Here is a 20,280-nt window from a genome sequence, read left to right as displayed (position 1 = left end):
AGTCTCACGCTCAGAAAGGAATATCACAATCATCATCGTGGTCAGCGAGACCAAACACTTTAGAAAACACATTCCTCAAGTCAGAAACGCTAGAAATGATCCCTGAAAGTATAGTCTTGGTTAGACTGAGGGGGGGAAACTGCATCTCATTTCACTGCAGAGATTGTCACTCAGGTTTCAGAGGGACAGAAGCTAATCGTTACGTGCTCCAGATGATCTGAGGGGAGAAAATCTATTTAGATCTTTAAGCCCATGGTGCAGGTTAACCACCACTGTTGATTATTGGGTACAAAAAGCACTCAAGATTGTATATCATCTCCAAATATTGTTAAAGGGGGGTGATTAATGCAAAACCGATTTTACCTGTCATAGGTGAATAACGACAGTTCAGTGGGTAAATAGGACATACATAAAAGCTTTAAAATCCCATTAACTGCCTTTCTCTGAAAAATCCCACATTTTGAAACTGCCGCTGAAAACGGGCGAATCCCACAAAGCCAAAAGGTGACGTCAGGATCTCAGAACCATCAGCTTTGTCACGCCCATGGACGTATAAGGAGAACGGTCCAGCCCCAACATTTACACACAGGCCACTGACCTGAGACCAGCTCCTAATGTTGCTGGCGATAGGTCCAATAGATGTCCGACTGAGAACGCTGCTCCTGTACTCTGACGGGATTACTAAGAAGAAAGTTTGGAATATTTCCCAGGATATGACAATGAACCCGGGTTGTAAATGCAGAGTTCCAGTCTGTACACGGAACGGAGACACTTCTCATAGTTTCCCAAGGAAGCAAACACTCGACGGACATGGCTGCTGTTTATAAGGAGATCCTGTGAACTTTCCCCCAAAGACAGTTTTCAAAACTTCGGACAATTTAAAGCAGGATTTGCTAAGCTGCGGTTGCTGTTCCGACTGTCTGGTCATCCCAACATCAAGCTGTAAGTAGGATTTCGTCGCTAACAGTAACATTAGCAATGTAACGTAGCCTGTAGCTAGCATAGGCTGAATGTGTGTTGATACCTGTAATGGCAAAGGGGCTAACGTTTCATTTTCCTAACTGTTCCATTCGAATAAAACCCCGTGTTGTCATGTAGCTCCATCTATAGTTCACCATGCATGTTTGTCCACTTTGGCACTAATTTTTATTGTATTTCAGCAAGAAAGCTAACTGCAGCTGAGTAGAATCCTGATAGTTTGGTTGCGAGCTAGCGCTAAGCTGTAACGTTACTCAGCTAGCTAGCTGCTATATCATCCGTTAGCTTCGGCAACAGAACTAGAAACGTTATCATTTCATATGATATCGAGTCAATCTCGTGAAAACGGGTGGTATATAGACTGCAATGTATTGATTGCAGTTTTTTTTTATTTCAGAGCACAGAAGAAAGTCAAGACACGAAAGATGCAGCTTGCTAAACAGATGCTCAGAGTGTGTCATCTCGGGGACACAACTGTCTCATAAGACATCTAGACCTCATGTAACCCAGGTTTACTTAGTTAGCAAAATAAATAAACTGGTTAAAAGGAAATTAATCATAAATATGTAACATATGGTTAAACGTTTATTGAGAACCTTTTGTAAATTTTATTCCATGGTATGTCATTTCATGATTATTTTGTATTAAAAAGCATGTGGACTTGTATTTGAAAATGGGACTTTTATTTTGAAAGGGCACGTTGTTACGTACCCAGGTGACTATCACTCACCAATCAGATTGTCAAAAAGTTTCTCTTGCTAGGACAGTTTGGTTTTTGCAGAGCGAGCCGCAGACTGAAAAGCTGTGAGAGAAACGGAGAATAAGGTGGAAAAAACCTGTACCTTTGAAAGCCAATTTGGTTGACTTTTGTGAAAGATATCCCATGTACCAATTTGTCCCTGGTGAAGACGATTAGTGCATTGGAAATCGGGACTTGGCTATTTTGAGTGGGTTGAAGAAATGTTCAACCGACGTCGACCGCATCGACTTGAGAGACACGAGGTTGAAACAAGATGGCGAGCCACCCAGTGATCTGCTGAACCGTTGTGAATACCTGAGTCACAGCGTCTCAATAGGACGTTGCTCACAATCTTCTGAACTGGTAGGATTCATCCAGTTTCTACGAATCCACACTTCTGACTTGTAGGATTTCCTTCAGCTTCTGCAAATTCTGCAGCGGACTCCAAACGAACTTGAGGTACGGTTAACAAGTAAAAAGACGATAGGGGAGAGGAGAACTCCTTTTTCTTTTCTTATTTCTGTTGGTCCTAACCACCAATTTGTTCAGTCTTTTGCTGAATTATTATGGTTTTGTAACTCCAAATTATGTTTTTTCATTTTTTTCCATGGGTATTACCACTTGTAAATGGGTACATACTACATGCAAATACTCTAATTAAGAGGTGAAATTCACTGATGTGATTTAGATTAACTGAAGTTAACTAAACAAATCAAAACTCTAAACAGAACTAATTAGAGAACTAAAAAAGGGAAAAGAAAACCAAAAGGGATTAAAACCTAAAAACAAACTGAGGTTAAAACTGAAATTAGATTAATATAGAACTATATTGAACTTGGTATAAACTCAAAAGGTGAAAAACTAACCTTAACAAAAAGGGTGTTAAGTGGGATTGTATTTTGTGTAATTGTTGTCAATGGTTTTGTATGTATATGTGTATGTTAATATTCAAATAATAAGCCGGCAGTTCAAACTTATTCCTGGTCTGTGGTTTTCTACTTTTTCTTTCAACATGTTGTAATTTTAACTCTTCTGCTCCAGTAGACGAATCTAGTAGAACAATTCTGGTCCATAGAGCATAGATCACGACAACTAGTAATTACCCAACAGAGGGGTTACATTATGTTAAATACATTTAACATAAATGCAAAATGACCTCTTCTCGGATACACCTACACTTTAATTTGACATTTTCTTTCAAACTTAAATATTCTAGAAATATTTTCCAGGTGATGTCCACTTCCTGGGTTGTATGGTTCTGGCTCCACGCCAGAGGGTGGCTTTGTATCAGTCTTTATATGTATACGTTAATACAACTTAATACATATTTTCCCATTATTTTAATTTTACATAAAATACAAAACACATACCATTACAGCATGTACAACAAAACATAAGAACTAAGGCATCAATACAAAAGCAGAAAAGGCCTTTCAAACACACAACTATAACTTACTAATTGCAACAAATAATCATATACTTACATACACTAAAGTCTAACATACAACAGTTACTTTCATTACATGCAAATTGTGCAGCTCTTGATGGCCACAGCACTCCACCAATGTAAAGGTATAAAGTCCTTCTCCATGTCTTCTCCGAACTTCTCCCACACCCGCTGCTTTGCCTTCCACAGCAGAGGCTGAAGCCCTTTGGGCCCGTCGGTACCTTGCTGCTGCTAAACAAATGGCTTCAACTGAATCTACCGTCCATTCTCTGCAGTTCTTGACAATTTAACATTTTCCGGGACGCAGACATCTTTTTAAAGAAGATGGACTTAGAATTCCAGTCAATTTTAACACGTAGCTCTGTAGTTTGTACATTAGGAGGTCTGTCAGTGGAGAGAGAAATGAAACCAATCGGTGCTGTCTACACCGTGTTATCCTCCTGCTAGAGTTAGCACCCAACAGGCTTCAACAGGGCAAGTTTTTAACTGGTTTTAGCCTCTTAACATGTTCAAAATGTCATTACCAGTGCCTAGCCATGTGCAGTTATTCCTCCGAGTGAACACTGCAGTAGATGTGACAGAAAGGCGTGTTTCCACTAGTGTGGACTTCAACGGAAAAACAGGAAATAACCAGAGGTATGGGCACTGGCTGAATTAACAGAACTTTTATGCATTTCTTTCACATCTACTGCAATTAAATTCATGTGTTTACTCTGAAGGAATCACTGCAAATGGGGGGGGGGGGGGGCACGTTTAATGAAATTATGGACATGTTAAAGGTGGTGGTAGTACAGTGTGTAAGTGTATCAACTTTCGTTTTGATTAATGCATACACACATCAACTTTCGTTTTGATTAATGCACATACACATCAACCTCTTTTAGATCAATGCACATCATCTTTCTTTTTAAAAAATTAATGTAATATGTATACTACTTTTGACACAATTGACAACTCTTTGATAGTAATCACACACAAGTCTGAAAAACACACACATGCTCAGGACCTATTCATGCCTAAATGTAGAAATGTCAGAGCTGGCCAGCACCCTGAGAGGTTGGGAGGGGTACAATGCCTTGCTTAAGAACACCTGGTAGTGCCGGACATTCTCGTTCCCTACTGACTGAGCTACTGCCACCCCTAAAATCTGACCCCGACGTGATTTGAACACACAACCTTCTGATCTGGGAGTCAGACGCGCTACCATTGCGCCACGAGGTCTACCGATCAATGTATGTACACATAACTTTCTTTGAGATTAATACATATACACATCAACTTCTTTTTGATTGATGCATACACACATCAACTTTCTTTAAGAATAATGCATACACACATCATCACTCTGGAAGCCCCCTAGACATAACAATAGTATCAAGCTTTTCCAGGTCATGCCCGACATTAAAGTGTAGTCATGACGTCTCTTTTAAAGGCACAGTTCTAGAAAACCGGCTGTGTGAATAAGCGTTTTGTACTTTCACAGTATTTATATTGCACATCAGCTGGTTTTGAATCAATAAAGACACAGACATCTCCATTTTTACAAATGGACTTTCAAGGGATGTCTTCCGTTTTTCAAAAACCGGAACCCTATTTTCCTTTGTTTTTGTGTCTAAGTGACTGATAGATAACAATCTTTGACATTGGTGTTAGTATGAAGCGAGAACGCTGCAGTCGGCAGCGGCGAAACAAGCTACAATATGAGTTAAAGAGGAAATGTCCGCTTGTATATACTAGGGATGAGCGAGTACAGCATTATCTGTATCTGTATCTGTATCTGTTTACCACATGAATTATCTGTATCCGTATCCGTACTCGGACTGGACCGGAAGTGGTTAGATTTAACCCGGAAGTGGGTCGGTTTGTCTTGAAATGGGCGGGGCTTTAACGGTATGTTATTTTAAGCATGCAATGATATGGGTTGATCAGAAATTGTTATATTTATTGCTGATTAGAAAACTATTTACATGAGCTTCAGATCAATGGTGTTGTCATGGTAACAAACAAACTATATACAGAACGTTTTGCAACAATGAATACAACACATGCGGTTGCAATTATGAAGTAAAATGTAATGAACAAGAGTTTTCATACTCAATATAACTTTCTTTTTTGAACTTTTAATTTTTTTACGATCAGTGTGATTTTTTTTGTTTTTGGTTCATTTTTTTTATTTTTTATTTCCACACCAGGTATGTGAAATTGTGTGTGTGTTGTGTGTGTGAGGTCAACTGACAGTTAAAAAAAAAAGAATTCTGATGGCAGAGACGCAACGGGAGTTGCATTTAAACAACAAGCAGCATGTCTGAAACCCACGTTCACCAGAAACTACTGGTTACTATGTAAGGACTACAAAACCGAAGTTAAAAACAAACCTGAAGAGAAGAAACCCTAAACGTTAACGGAACAGATCCGCAGACCAGAGAGAGAGAGAGAGAGCATTTCTCCGTGTATGTGGGTGTGTGTAAACCAAGCAGCATGTCTGAAACCCACGATTCACCAGAAATATACTGTTACTATGTAAGGACTACAAACCCCACGTTCACCAGAAATCTACTGGTTAACTATGTGAAGGACTACAAACCCCACGTTCACCAGAAATCTACTGGTTACTATGTAAGGACTACAAACCGAAGTTAAAAACAAACCTGAAGCTGAAGAAACCCTAAACGTAACGGAACAGATCCGCAGACCGAATTGACTGACGGAGCAGGACGAGGCGAGAGGGAGAGCGAGAGAAGAGAGCGCATTTCTCCATGTTCTGTGTGTGTGATTGATCCAAGCGTGTTTGTAGGCGGGGGGGGGGGGGCGCTGTGATTATCACAGAACGCTGCGCGGCCGGGTGAGCCGAATTGTCGTTCCCTGCAGGCTACGCTCGCGATTCCTATTCCCGGGAGTGGCAGGTGTCTGCCTGGAAGTTCTCACTGTGGAGGACGTTGAAGACATTTGGATAATTGGAATTCTGTTGGTGGGGCTCCTGATCATCGGCCTTGGGGTCTCACTGACCTATCGGAAAATTGGTAAGACAGCCGCCAGCAAATTCACCCACAAGCTGTCTGGGGAACTTAAAGAGTGCCTACACGGAGTGGTTGAGGGATGAAGGTTTACATCTAAGGGCTGACCAGTCCTGTGAACTGTCTCGTACATCTCAGACCGGACCGTGGAAGTGCAGAAGGGTATTGATACCAACAGGGCCCAGTCGGTGGAGTTGCTTCGTGTGACCACCGGACTGGCAGAGAAGGTAGATGGACTGCAAAAATCATTACGTGATATGGATGCTCGCATGACGCTGAGGTCGGTGACAAATGATTGATGGACATTGATTTGGATAAATTCTACCGAGTCACCCTAAATTGGACTGCAACTGATCAACTACCCACACCCCCCCTCCCCGCCACCCTTCACCCGAGCAGGGAAAACAACCAGCAGCTGGCCTTCTATCTCGTGTGCTCTGGTTATCTCTTCAAGGTCACGCCGATGAACTGAGCTTTTAACAACACAGACAGTTTGACGTGCACATTGCACACACAACTCACTATCTCACACACACACCATACACTCCCTCCCCCATCCACCCCACATCCATATGTCTGCCTCGTTTCTGTGTTTCTCGCACCCTCTATATGCCACCTCAAAAAATTCTTCATGTGGTCCACATGAACTGTGTGTTGTCTGGCATTATGTTATGTTGTTATGTCTTGTATTTATCTTGCTACAATGCTGATTGATTCTGTTCTGATGCATCTGAAGTGAAGTGTGCGCATGCGCTGAAAAGTGCGAGCTGCCTGTTGCAGTGCTCCGTCTCTGTCTTCTTACTACTGGTGCTACTGTGATACAGAGTTTCCCTTCGGGGATCAATAAAGTATTTCTGATTCTGATTCTGATTTAAACCAAGCAGCATGTCTGAAACCCACGTTCACCAGAAATCTACTGGTTACTAAGTAAGGACTACAAACCCCACGTTCAACAGAAATCTACTGGTTACTATGTAAGGACTACAAACCCCACGTTCAAAAGAAATCTACTGGTTACTATGTAAGGACTACAAACCCCACGTTCACCAGAAATCTACTGGTTACTAAGTAAGGACTACAAACCCCACGTTCAACAGAAATCTACTGGTTACTATGTAAGGACTACAAACCCCACGTTCACCAGAAATCTACCGGTTACTATGTAAGGACTACAAACCCCACGTTCACAGAAATCTACGGTTACTATGTAAGGACTACAAACCCCACGTTCACCAGAAATCTACCGGTTACTATGTAAGGACTACAAAACCCACGTTCACCAGAAATCTACTGGTATATGTAAGGACTACAAACCAAAGTTAAAAACAAACCTGAAGCTGAAGAAACCCTAAACGTTAACGGAACAGATCCGCAGACCCGACTGACTGACGGAGCAGGGAGAGCGAGAGGAGAGAGAGAGAGAGAGAGAGAGAGAGAGCATTTCTCCATGTTCTGTGTGGTGTGTGATTGATCCGAGCGGGTTTGTAGGCGGGGGGGGGGGGGGTGCTGTGATTATCACAGAACGCTGCGCGGGCCAGTTGAGTTTTATTCAATCCGAGCACGGATATTGACTCATATTACTCGTATAATACTTGTACTCGGCAGAAGTGCTTTATCCGTACCGGATACTCGTTTCAGCCGGACACTCGGATCATCCCTAGTATATACCTTCACAAAAGTGCTTGTTTTGCCACTGAGAGGCTCTGATTATTATTCTAAATTTTTGACAACTTTATGGAAAGGATTTTAAGGAGGTTGACCTTTCTGTTGAAGAGTAAGATTCTTTTTTAAACATAAAAAATCCACGTAATTAAAATTGCTAAATCCATCAGACTCCATGTAAATAAACAGTAATTTTAGCATCGTAAAACACGCACTTCATTCAAAGTCGAAAGAAACTAAATAAAACTATGAAAAGCCGTTTTGGGTCGTATTTTCACTTCTCCAACCATCACAGCTCTAGTTTTGGTTTAATAAACTCCTAGTTACCGACCTACAGGTAAAAATATGTCTGCTCTAAACACGTTAAATTAATTTACACATTTATAGTGTGATGTGTATATTCTCATAATGTATTACAATATATTTTGTTTTCATCCCTCAAAAATAAATAAAAATAAAATGATAAAGTCTTATAGACTGGAATTGTCTACAGTGTATGACATCATAGCATTCTATAACACATCTAAAGAACTACTGGCCAATCAGCTGTGAGTTCACGATGACCTCATGAGTGAGGTCACAAAACGTCCATAGAGGACCTTATAAGTACAAGCCGTGTTGAGTCTTTAAGTTCAGGGTCCTGCTCCGGGTAGCTGGAGGCCAGCGGCTTCGGCAGAGACTAGGTGCTGCGAAAGCAGTTGGTCTTTGGAGGCCTCGCTTCCAAAGACTAGGACCAGATGCTGCTAAAGCGTTGGTCTTTGAGGCCTCCTCGTGAATCCGCCGACCTCCAGTCAGCCAGAGCAGAGGGCCCGACCTGCTCCGCTGAGGAACAGAGCTACCAGCTCTGGGGGCAGGGGTCAGGGACCAGGGTAAGTGGTTTAGAAGGTATAGGATCATGAATGCGCTTCAGCAAAACTAAAAAACAAGTCTGAAAAAAAAAGCCATAGTGTCACACCACCTTGTGTGTGTGTGACCTCTCAGGTCATCTGGGACAGGTCTACTTTCTGTCCCCAGAGTCAGAACTAAACAGGTGAAGCAGCTTTCAGTTTCTATGCCTCATATCTGGAATAAACTCCCAGAAACCCTGTAGATCCGCTGCTACTCTCAGTTCTTTTAAATCAAGGCTGAAGACCTTTCTTTTTGATGCTGCCTTTCTTTAAATGACTGCTCATTTCTTTAAATTTCTTATGCTGCACTGTAACTTTTATTCTTGTGTTTTATATGTCCTAATGTTCTATTTTGTTTCTAACTGTCTATTCATGTGTTTTATCGGTTTTTAATGCTTATGACTTTTAACTGTTTGTACTTGTGATTTATCTGTTTAACTGATTTTATGTAAAGCACTTTGAATTGCCCTGTTGCTGAAATGTGCTCTACAAATAAAGCTGCTTTGCCTTGCCTGCCTTGCCTTTGATCTTATGTCCCGCTTTGATCTTATGTCCCCCTTTTCATTTTATGTCCCCCTTTGATCTTATGTCCAAGCTTCGATCTTATGTTCCCATTTGATATTATGTCCATGCTTTGTTCTTATGTCCCCCTTTGATCTTATGTCCTACTTTGATCTTATATCCTCCTTTGATCTTATGTCCCCCTTTGATGTTATGTCCCTGCTTTGATGTTATGTCCCTGCTTTGATCTTATGTCCCCCCTTTGATCTTATCTCCCCACTTTGATCTTATGTCCCCGCTTTGATCTTATGTCCCAACTTTGATCTTATGTCCTGCTTTGATCTTATGTCCCCGCTTTGATCTTATGTCCTGCTTAGATCTTATGTGCCCTCTTTGATCTTATGTCCTGCTTTGATTTTATGTTTGTGCTTTTATTTTTCCCTTTTGATCTTATGTCCCCTGCTTTGATCTTATGTCCCTGCTTTGATCTTATGTCCTGCTTTGATTATATGTCTTGCTTTGATCTTATACCCCTGCTTTGATCTTATGTGCCCTCTTTGATCTTATATCCTGCTTTGATCTCATGTCCTGCTTTGATTACATGTCCTGCTTTGATCTTATATCCCTAATTTGATCTTATGTCCTTCTTTGATTCCATGTCCTGCTTTGATCTTATGTCCCTGCTTTGATGTTTTTCCTTTTTGATCTTATGTCCCCTGCTTTCATATTATATCCATGCTTTGTTTTTATGTCCCTTTTTGATCTATGTCCTACTTTGATCTTATGTCCGCCCTTTGATCTTATATCCCCCCTTTGATCTTATTCCCCTGCTTTGATCTTATGTCCTGCTTTGATCTTATGTCCCCCTTTGATGGACATCCAATTTAAATTTATTATGTTGCACTGTAACTTTTATTCTTGTGTTTCATGTGTCCTAATGTTAATACAGAGAAAGTCAGAGATAGTCAGATAATTAATACAGAGAAAGTCAGATAATTAATACAGAGAAAGTCAGATAATTAATACAGAGAAAGTCAGATAATTAATACAGAGAAAGTCAGATAATTAATACAGAGAAAGTCAGATAATTAATACAGAGAAAGTCAGATAATTAATATAGAGAAAGTCAGAGAAAGTCAGATAATAATACAGAGAAAGTCAGATAATTAATACAGAGAAAGTCAGAGAAAGTCAGATAATACAGGAAAAGTCAGATAATTAATATAGAGAAAGTCAGATAATTAAAACAGGGAAAGTCAGATAATACAGAGAAAGTCAGATAATTAATACAGAGAAAGTCAGAAAAAGTCAGATAAAGATAGTCAGATAATTAATACAGAGAAAGTCAGATAATTAATACAGAGAAAGTCATATAATTAATACCGAGAAAGTCAGAGAAGTCAGATAATACAAGGGAAAGTCAGAGAAAGTCACTCCTATTTTGTTTTCTAACTGTCTATTCATGTGTTTTATCGGTTTTTAATGCTTATGATTTTAACTGTTTGTACTTGGGTTTATCTGTTTAACAGATTTTATGTAAAGCAATTTGAATTGCCCTGTTGATGAAATGTGCTCTACAAATAAGACTCCCTTGCCTTGCCTTGCCTTGCCTTTGATCTTATGTCCTACTTTGATCTTATTCCATAATTGATCTTATGTCCCTGGTTTGATTTTATGTCCCGCTTAGATCTTATGTTCTGCTTTGATCTCATGTCCCTCCTTTGATCTTATATCCCCCTTGATCTTATTTCCCTGCTTTGATCTTATGTCCTGCTTGATCTTATGCCCCCTTGATGTTATGTCCCCTGCTTTGATCTTATGTCCCTGCTTTGATCTTTTCCTTTTTGATCTTATATCCCCTGCTTTCATATTATATCCATGCTTTGTCTTATGTGTCCCCTTTGATCTTATGTCCTGCTTTGAGCTTAAGTCCTACTTTGATCTTATGTCCCCTCTTTGATCTTTTGTCCTACTTTGATCTTATGTCATGCTTTGATCTTTTTCCTTTTTGATCTTATGTCCCCTGCTTTCATATTATTTCTAAGCTTTTATCTTATGTCCCCCTTCGATCTAAGTTCCTCCTTTGATCTTATGTCCCCTGCTTTCACATTATTTCCCTACTTTTATTTTATGTCCCTCTGTGATCTTATTTCCCCCCTTCGATCTTATGTCCTGCATTGATATTATGTTCCCTGCTTTGATCTTATGTCATGCTTTGATCTTATGTGTGCTTTGATCTTTTTCCTTTTTGATATTATGTCCCTTGCTTTCATATTATTTCTCTGCTTTTATCTTATGTCCCTCTGTGATCTTATTTCCCCCCTTCAATCTTATGTCCCCCCTTCGATCTTATGTCCCACCTTTGATCCTATATCCTACTTTGAGCTTATGTCCACCCTTTGATGTTATCTCCCCTGCTTTGATCTTATCTCCCCGCTTGATCTATGTCCCTGCTTTGATCTTATGTCCTGCTTTGATCTTATATCCCCCCCTTTGATCTATGTCCCCCATTTGATCTTATGTCCCCCCTTTGATCTTAGGTCCCCTGCTTGATTTTAGTCCTGCTTTGATCTTATGTCCCCTGCTTCTTTCATTTTTCCTGCTTTGATCTTATGTCCCTGCTTTGACCTTATGTCCATGCTTTGATCTTATGTTCCCATTTGATATTATATCCATGCTTTGTTCTTATGTCCCCCTTTGATCTTATGTCCTACTTGCTCTTATGTCCCCCTTTGATCTTATGTCCCCCCTTGATCTTATCCCCCGCTTTGATCTTATCTCCCGCTTTGATCTTATGTCCTGCATTGATCTTATGTCCCCCTGCTTTGATCTTGTGTCCCTGCTTTTTATCTTCTGTGCCCCTTTGATCTTGTGTCCCCCTTTGATCGTATGTCGTTCTTTGATCTTTCCATTTTTGATCTTATGTCCCCTGCTTTCATATTACTTCCATACTTTTATCTTATGTCCCCCTTTGATCTTATGTCCACCTTTGATATTATGTCCCCTGCTTTCATCTTATGTCCTGCTTTGATCTTAAGTCCTACTTTGATCTTTGTCCCCGCTTTGATCTTATGTCCTGCTTAGATCTTATGTCCCCTGCTTTGATCTTATGTCCTGCTTTGATCTAATGTCGTGCTTTGATCTTTTTCCTTTTTGATCTTATGTCCCCTGCTTTCATATTATTTTCCTGCTTTGATCTTATGTACCCCTTTGATCTTATGTCCCCCGTTTGATCTTATGTCCCCTGCTTTGATCTTATGTCCTGCTTTGATCTTAAGTCCTACTTTGATCTTATGTCCCCGCTTTGATCTTATGTCCTGCTTAGTCTTATGTCCCCTCTTTGATCTTTTGTCCTACTTGATCTTATGTCGTGCTTTGATCTTTTCCTTTTTGATCTTATGTCCCCTGCTTTCATATTATTTCTAAGCTTTTATCTTATGTCCCCCTTCAATCTTATGTTCCTCCTTTGATCTTATGTCCCCTGCTTTCATATTATTTCCCTACTTTTATTTTATGTCCCTCTGTGATCTTATTTCCCCCCTTCGATCTTATGTCCTGCATTGATATTATGTCCCCTGCTTTGATCTTATGTCATGCTTTGATCTTACGTCGTGCTCTGATCTTTTTCCTTTTGATCTTATGTCCCTTGCTTTCATATTATTTCTCTTTTTATCTTATGTCCCTCTGTGATCTTATTTCCCCCCTTCGATCTTATGTCCCCCTTCGATCTTATGTCCACCTTTGATCTATGTCCTACTTTGATCTTATGTCCCCGCTTGATCTTATCTCCCCGCTTTGATCTTATGTCCTGCTTTGATCTTATGTCCCCCCTTTGATCTTATGTCCCCCATTTGATCTTATGTCCCCCCTTTGATCTTATGTCCCCTGCTTTGATTTTAGTCCTGCTTTGATCTTATGTTCCCTGCTTTGACCTTATGTCCATGCTTTGATCTTATGTGCCCATTTGATATTATATCCATGCTTGTTCTTATGTCCCCCCTTTGATCTTATGTCCTTACTTGCTCTTATGTCCTCCTTTGATCTTATGTACCCCCTTTGATGTTATGTCCCCTGCTTGATGTTATGTCCCTGCTTTGATCTTATGTCCCCCCTTTGATCTTATCTCCACGCTTTGATCTTATCTCCCGCTTTGATCTTATGTCCCGCTTTGATCTTATGTCCCAACTTTGATCTTAGGTCCTGCTTAGATCTTATGTCCCCTGCTTTGATCTTATGTCCTGCTTTGATTATATGTCTTGCTTTGATCTTATTTCCCCCCTTCGATCTTATGTCCCCCTTCGATCTTATGTCCCACCTTTGATCTTATGTCCTACTTTGATCTTATGTCCCCCTTTGATGTTATCTCCCCTGCTTGATCTTATGTCCCTGCTTTGATTTATGTTCCCCCTTTGATCTTATCTCCCCGCTGTGGTCGTATCTCCCCTCTTTGATCTTATGTCCTACTTTACCTTATGTCATGCTTTGATCTTTTCCTTTTTAATCTTATGTCCCCTGCTTTTATATTATTTCTAAGCTTTTATCTTATGTCCCACCTTTGATCTTATGTTCCTCCTTGGATCTTATGTCCCCTGCTTTCATATTATTTCCCTACTTTATTTTATGTCCCTCTGTGATCTTATTCCCCCTTCGATCTTATGTCATGCATTGATATTATGTCCCTGCTTTGATCTTATATCATGCTTTGATCTTATGTCGTGCTTTGATCTTTTTCTTTTTTGATCTTATGTCCCTTGCTTTCATATTATTTCTCTGCTTTTATTTTATGTCCCTCTGTGATCTTATTTCCCCCCTTCGATCTTAGTCCCCCCTTTGATGTTATCTCCCCTGCTTTGATCTTATGTCCCTGCTTTGATCTTATGTTCCCCCTTTGATCTTATCTCCCCGCTTTGATTTTATGTCCCGCTTTGATCTTATGTCCTGCTTTGATCTTGTATCCCCCCCTTGATCTTATGTCCTCCATTTGATCTTATGTCCCCCTTTGACTTATGTCCTTGCTTTGATTTAGTCCTGCTTTGATCTTATGTCCCCCCTTTGATCTTATGTCCCCTGCTTGATTTTTGTCCCTGCTTTGATCTTATGTTCCCCCTTTGATCTTATCCCCCCACTTTGATCTTATGTCCCCTCTTTTATCTTATGTCCTGCTTTGATCTTATATCCCCCTCTTTGATCTTATGTCCCCCCTTTGATCTTATGTCCCCCCTTTGATGTTATGTCCTGCTTTGATTATGTCTTGCTTTGATCTTATACCCCTGCTTTGAACTTATGTTACCTTTTGATGTTACGTCCCCTGCTTTCATATTATTTCCCTTCTTTTAGCTTATGTCCCCCTTTGATCTTATGTTCCCCCTTTGATTTTATGTCCTGCTTTGATATTATGTCCCTGCTTTGACCTTATTTCAATGCTTTGATCTTATGTCCTCCTTTGACCTTATGTCCCTGCTTTGATCTTATGTCCTGCTTTGATCTTATGTCCCTGCTTTGATCTTATGTCCCCACTTTGACCTTATGTCCTGCTTTGATCATATGTCCTTGCTTTGATGTTATGTCGCCACTTTGATCTTATGTCCTGCTTTGATTTTATGTCCCGCTTTGATTTTATGTACCCGCTTCGATTTTATGTCCCCGCTTTGATCTTATGTCCCCAGCTTTGATCTTATCCCCTGCTTTGATCTTATGTCGTGCTTTGATCTTTTTCCTTTTTGAGCTTATGTCCCCTGCTTTCATATTATTTCCCTGCTTTTATCTTATGTCCCCGCTTTTATATTATGTCCTGCTTTGATATTATGTCCCTGGTTTGACCTTATGTCCATGCTTTGACCTTATGTCCATGCGTTGATCTTATGTCCTCCTTTGATCTTATGTCCCCTGCTTTGATCTTCTGTCCCCTTTGATCTTATGTCCCCTGATTTGATCTTATGTCCCCCTTTGATGTTATCTCCCCTGCTTTGATCTTATGTCCCTGCTTTGATCTTATGTTCCCCCTTTGATCTTATCTCCCCGCTTTGATCTTATGTCCCCGCTTTGATCTTATGTCTTGCTTTGATTTTATATCCCCCTTTGATCTTATGTCCCCCCTTTTGATCTTATGTCCCCTGCTTTGATTTTTGCCCTGCTTTGATCTTATATCCCTGCTTTGACCTTATGTCCCTGCTTTAAACTTTTGTCCCCACTTTGATCTATGTCCCCCGTTTCATCGTCTGTCCCCCTTTGATCTTATGTCCCTGATTTGATCTTATGCCCCCCCTTTGAGCTTATGTCCCCGCTTTGATCTTATGTCCCAGCTTTGATCTTATGTCCTGCTTTGATCATATGTTGTGCTTTGATCTTTTCCTTTTTGATCTTATGTCCCCTGCTTTCATATTATTTCCCGCTTTTATGTTATGTCCCCCTTCAATCTAATGTAAAATGTAAATGTAAATGGATTTTATTATATAGCTCTTTACAACAACCGATAAGTGAACCAAAGTGCTTCACAAAAAATAAAACCACAGATTTAAAACAATAATACACCACTAACAAAAATTACAATAATGAATGAGAAAAGTAAGAAAAGATAAAAAAATAAAAACAATACAATCAATACAAATGTGCCATTACATTACTAGGTACCAAACGCCACTTTAAAAAGATGCGTCTTAAGTCTGATTTAAAAAGACCCAGGTCAGTAATGATACGCATCTCACTGGGCAGCTTATTCCAGAGCTTAGGTCCAGAAACCGAAAAAGCTCGGTCACCCCAGTGTTTCAGTTTTGACCTGGGCACTTCCAACATGAGTTGATTTTGTCTCCCCTTTGATCTTATGTACCCTGCTTTGATCTTATGTCCTGCTTTGATCTTATGTCCCTGCTTTGATGTTATGTCCCCACTTTGACCTTATGTCCCTGCTTTGATCTTATGTACATTGACCTAAACATGCTTCTCCGGGGGAGTGGGACGTTCCCTGCAGGCTATGCTCGCGATTCCTAGGGGGATTGGCTGGTGGTCTGCCTGGACGTCCTGACTGTGGAAGACGTTGAAGACATATGGATAATTGGAATTCTGTTGGTGGGGCTCCTGATCATCGTCTCGTTGACCAATCGGAAAATTGGTAAGACAGCCGCCAGCAAAATTTACCCATATGCTGTCTGGGGAACTTAAAGAGTGCCCACATGGAGTTATTGAGAGGATGAAGGTTTTACATCTAAGGGCTGACCAGTCCAGTGAACTGTCTCGCATCATCTCAGACCGGACCGTCGAAGCGCAGAAGGGGATTGATACTATCAGGGCCCAGTCTGGAGTTGCTTTGTGTGATCACCGGACTGGCAGAAAGGTAGATGGACTGACAAAATCATTACATGAACTGGATGCTCGCGTGACGCTGAAGTCGGTAACAATTGAATGATGAACATTGATTCGAACAAATTACATTGAGTCACGCTAAATTTGGATTGAAATTGATCAGCTATTTCCCCAGCCCCCCCACACTCACCCTTCACCCGAGCAGGAAAACAACCTGGCAGCTGGCCTCTGATCTTGTCCTGTACACTGGCTTATCTCTCCAAGGTCACGCCGATGAACTGAGCTTTTAACAACATTTAGAGTCTGACGCTCATATTCACACACACAACTCAATGTCTCATACACACACCATACACTCCCTCCCCCATCCCGCCCCGTATCCGTCTGACTGCCTCGATTTACGTGTTCCTCACTCCCTCCCAAGCCACCTCAAAACATTCCTTCATGTGTCCACATGAACTGTGTGTTGTCTTGTGCATTATGTTGTTATATAATTTTGTTGCTGTCTGCATTGTTTCCTTTCTTTTCGAGAAAACGTGTGGTGGCGCTGTTCCATTGCTCCTGGTATGTCTGTCATACCTGGCGTACAAAGCTGATTCTGATTTTGATTCTGATTTGTGGCAGGCCATGACTGACAGATGAAGTCACAAGGACCCACGGGATCTCGCAAATTCATGTATGATCACGCGACATAACAGGATGTTCTTTCTATAAACAGAACCACAAAATCTGATGAATGAACTAGGTGTAAATTGTAGCTTAAACTTGCATGTGTTAGCTTAAGTCTGTGTTAATGTAGTTTTTATGTGTAAACGGAACATATTTTCAAAGCAGTGCAATTACAATTTCATTGTAGGTCTGCTGTGTGTCCTTAAAATGGTGCTTTCTGCTGTAAAATTCTTTTTTTTGTGTCAATATGGCTCTGTTTCTTTTTTTTCTTGGCCCTAGATTTTGAAATGCATGCGGGTATACATGCATACAGTGGTGTGCATGCGTTTAGGAATTTGCCATTGTCAAGCACATTGCCACCCTGGTGACTTTCTTCCATGTCCCCATGAACACCCATATATTTGGGCTGACAGTTGAGAAACTTTCCCTTGTTAACTATGACATGGATGACTGAGAACCTACTATATCATGACATGTTTAATTTACTATATTATAATTTTTGAGACAGGTCCTACAAAGTATTTGTTGGATCAGTCAGGATGGCCGAGCGGTCCAAGGCGCTGTGTTCAGGTCGCAGTCTCCACTGGAGGCGTGGGTTCAAATCCCACTTCTGACATCTACTGTTTGTCTGAGACATGATATTGGGAATAAAGCAGTTCTATGTATTTAAGAGGACATGAATGTGCGCAAGAAACTCAATGGCCACTACAGTGTTTTGTGGGCGTCTTTATTGTCAACAGATGTAAAGTTACCATGTGTTTGTACATAGTAGACATATCTACTGCTGTCTTCACTGTCTGTGGCAAGTCCTTTAAAACCTGTTCTTGACTTGCTTTTTCCCACATCCTCTGAACGCTTAACTAACTAACTGACTTAAGTTGGCCAATAATTGTTGTGATTGTTGTGTGCCTTTAATATCAACAAAAAAACACAACTGATGGTGAAAAGAAAATGACAGGTGGTTGAACACTGATACTGTAGTTATTACTGAGACAACAAAAGGCACTCTTTAAGGGTGGTAGCAAACCATTGATTCATTAATGACTCATATACCAAACCGCAGATGTGCCTTCAATAACATTATTGTGTTATCTCATAGGTACTGGAAGCCACCCGTCTCCACCAATGTATCTCTTAGCATTTATTTTCAGTCTGTGTTACAAGATTTGCAGTGAGCTTTGTATTGTCCAGCAGAAAGGCAACAGGTGTGTTACTTTTTGACTATGAATTATACCATAGCAGCGCAATCATTTTACCCAGGTTTGATTTCCAGCCACTGCAGTTGCATTTACAGGTTTTGAAGCATATATAACATTAACATTACTTGTTTTACCCAGGTTTTTTCTTTTATTCAGTGATATTTCAATTCCTTGCGGGAGTCATCCCAAAGGATTAATGAGGATAAGTCTATCTCAGAAAAAAGTTTTAAAAAATCTGAAAATCTTCAGGGGATGTAGCTCAGTGGTAGAGCATATGCTTTACATGTATGAGGACCTGGCATCTCCAGCAGGTATTATGGTAGAGTCTTTAAAAGAGCTGCAACAGATATTACCTCCTGTGGTAATCTGACTGGTAGGGTTATAGAACATAGTGGTAGACTAAGACCTCCTGTTACACAAACTAAGTAGTATGCTCTCTCTTTTATACCTCAGACTATCAGACAGCACAACAAGCACTTTAACAGTACATGTTTTACAGTTTCTACTTTACTGTATTTACATGCTTGTACGTTATGTTTTTGTTTATTGTATTATGCTCCAGTTTTATGGGTGTTACGGCAGGTGTGAGCATTGTAGAGATTTCACTTCAGACACTTGCAGAAATAGCCTTACTGACGATACAAAGCATAGGAATGAGCAGAGGATGGTTTTGATCCATCGACCTCTGGGTCATGGGCACTGCACTCTGCAACTTCTGACCAGGCCTTGGAGAATCTGTGATTCACATTTTGATGGAAGGTGGCAACCAAGGTTCCAACAGCTTACGGGTTGTAAAGTTAAACATTTGGTAGACCTTGCAACTATCTTTTATGTGAGCTACATTGATTATTCACATGTAAGACTTGTGATTGGCTGGCGTTTTAAAAATGTCATTGTGAGTACAAATATAAACATAAGTAAGTAGTCTACCAAGTTTCCTCTTATCATTTTAGTTTGGACACCCAGTGAGGTTTATCGGGATGGTTTGGACTGGGTCGACTAGGGTTTTCAGCTGCTCTCGAGCAGACGGCTGTACTCACTCTGGTTTCTCTTCATAACGCACAAGTCTTTTGCCTTTTACTAAAGACTTCCTTGGAGGGGAACGCTGATGAGTTGAAACTATTTTTGGTGGGCTTTGCTGTTTGTCCAAGCCTTTTGTACTTGCTTTTGCTTACCTTTGCCTTTACTGATCAGCTGTTTTTATCCCACCCAGAAAAGAGATTTTAGACCTGGAACGAGCCATCTTTTATTTCCTGTGGAGGTCCAAGTGGGAACGAGCGCAAAGAAGAGTGATTAAGAAACCAAAGGAGAAAGGAGGGTAAGGAGTGCCGGACCTGTTATTGTTTTTAGGGAGCAGATTTACAGCTATACACATAACACCAGCCACGGTCCCATCCAGAAATCCTAAAACTGCAGCTATGGAACAGTTCTGGATGGGATCATACCTCAGAAGAGTGAAGACATTACCCTCTGATCTTAAAGTACCTGGTAGGGATGAGCGGGTACAGCATTATCTGTATCTGTATCTGTATCTGTACTCGGACTGGGCGGGGCCTAACCCGGGAGTGGACAGGATTTAACCCGGAAGTGGGTCGGGTTGTCTTGAAATGGGCGGGGCTTTAACCGGTATGTTATTTTAAGCATGCAATTGATATGGGTTGATCAGAAGCGGGGGGGACTGTGTTCTACGGATTAAATAGATTTAATAAATTCGAAAATTAAAAAAAGAAACTCTTGACAGTCAGAGACGCAACAAATGAAAAAGGAGAGCCATGTTCTGCTCATTGTTCCTCTTATTTTTTCCCAGTTTTTTCTGTTGCATGAAGTTGAAGCAGGACATGAAAAATTGCCAGCATGCTCTAATACAACTTTGACTGCTCCTAAT

At 40.6% G+C, this 20,280-nt stretch overlaps 2 non-coding genes and 1 pseudogene across 2 annotated transcripts; 2 read left to right on the top strand and 1 right to left on the bottom strand.

The window, feature by feature from the left end:
- Nucleotides 1–118, bottom strand: LOC116682648 (uncharacterized; annotated as a pseudogene).
- Nucleotides 119–17,729: 17,611 nt separating this feature from the next.
- Nucleotides 17,730–17,812, top strand: trnal-cag (transfer RNA leucine (anticodon CAG)). Its single transcript has one exon. It is a non-coding gene; the product is annotated as a tRNA-Leu (tRNA).
- A 1,619-nt stretch (nt 17,813–19,431) lies between these two features.
- Nucleotides 19,432–19,548, top strand: LOC116682649 (U5 spliceosomal RNA). Its single transcript, XR_004330458.1, has one exon. It is a non-coding gene; the product is annotated as a U5 spliceosomal RNA (small nuclear RNA).
- The last annotated feature ends 732 nt before the right edge of the window (nt 19,549–20,280 follow it).

This window comes from Etheostoma spectabile, unplaced genomic scaffold (genome assembly GCF_008692095.1).
Source record: "Etheostoma spectabile isolate EspeVRDwgs_2016 unplaced genomic scaffold, UIUC_Espe_1.0 scaffold00018821, whole genome shotgun sequence".
Taxonomy (NCBI): domain Eukaryota; kingdom Metazoa; phylum Chordata; class Actinopteri; order Perciformes; family Percidae; genus Etheostoma; species Etheostoma spectabile.
Note: the sequence above shows the minus strand (reverse complement) of the source record. Positions and strands in the feature narration are given on the sequence as shown.